General features: G+C 37.8%; 1 protein-coding gene across 1 annotated transcript in view; it reads right to left on the bottom strand.

Moving 5' to 3' along the window:
- The window catches only part of Sclt1 (sodium channel and clathrin linker 1), a 222,251-nt gene that overhangs the window by 80,953 nt on the left and 140,448 nt on the right, over positions 1-850 (bottom strand). The gene's annotated exons all lie outside the window — the stretch shown is intronic.

Here is an 850-nt window from a genome sequence, read left to right as displayed (position 1 = left end):
ATATACATATATATATGGTAAAGTGCCTAACTATGAAAAGGTATTTCTGAGTTTTTTGGGTTGTTTTTCATAGTCTCACTACATAGCCCAGGCTGGCATCAAACTTGAACTCAAGATTCCTCATCTCTGCCCCTAGAGAAGTAGTTTCATGATACTAAATTTGTGATTTCTGCTATGCTCATAATACCTTTTATGTTATGTAACTTTTAAAAAATTTTTTTAATTAAAAGAAGCATTTCATTACAACAGCATTAACCTATTCAATAACATTTTTCTGAGCTAGGGTACATCTCTTTCAAAATTGGCTGGACATTTCTCGGTTTACAGATGAATTATTACGCTTGTACAATATTTTACTCATTATAAACTCTATAAGACATAAAATTAAATGAGGTTCCACAGTTTAAAAAAAGATCTCTACTTCGTTGTCAAAACACACAATTTCATACAGAAAAATTCATTCCAAGGCTATTGACATTGAGACGTTTTCACATGCATTTCTAATATCTATATACATGACTATCACTGGTCACAGTCGCCCACCTTCTGAACTCCTCGGCATCTGAGCATGAATACAAACTCGTCAGGTAGACAGCCTTCATCTCACACTACAGCCTCCATACTCTATTATCCCTGCCACTGTCCACTGTGCTGTCAGAACCCCCATCCATTCCACCCTATCTGCCCTTCTGGTAAATCTGGTGAGCCAGAGGTCCCTGTTCCAGGAAGATCAGCTGTACCTCATCTACGGCAATCCATTGTCAGTATCCCTTTGGATAGAATTGGGGTCTGCTGTTCATGTTTCCAGTAGTATGTTGGGTTACTGTCTGGAAGAGCCTTTATCTATCCT

This window comes from Nannospalax galili, unplaced genomic scaffold (assembly GCF_000622305.1).
Source record: "Nannospalax galili isolate Female #2095 unplaced genomic scaffold, S.galili_v1.0 scaffold1631, whole genome shotgun sequence".
Classification (NCBI taxonomy): Eukaryota; Metazoa; Chordata; class Mammalia; order Rodentia; family Spalacidae; genus Nannospalax; species Nannospalax galili.
This window is presented reverse-complemented; position numbering and strand designations above follow the sequence as displayed.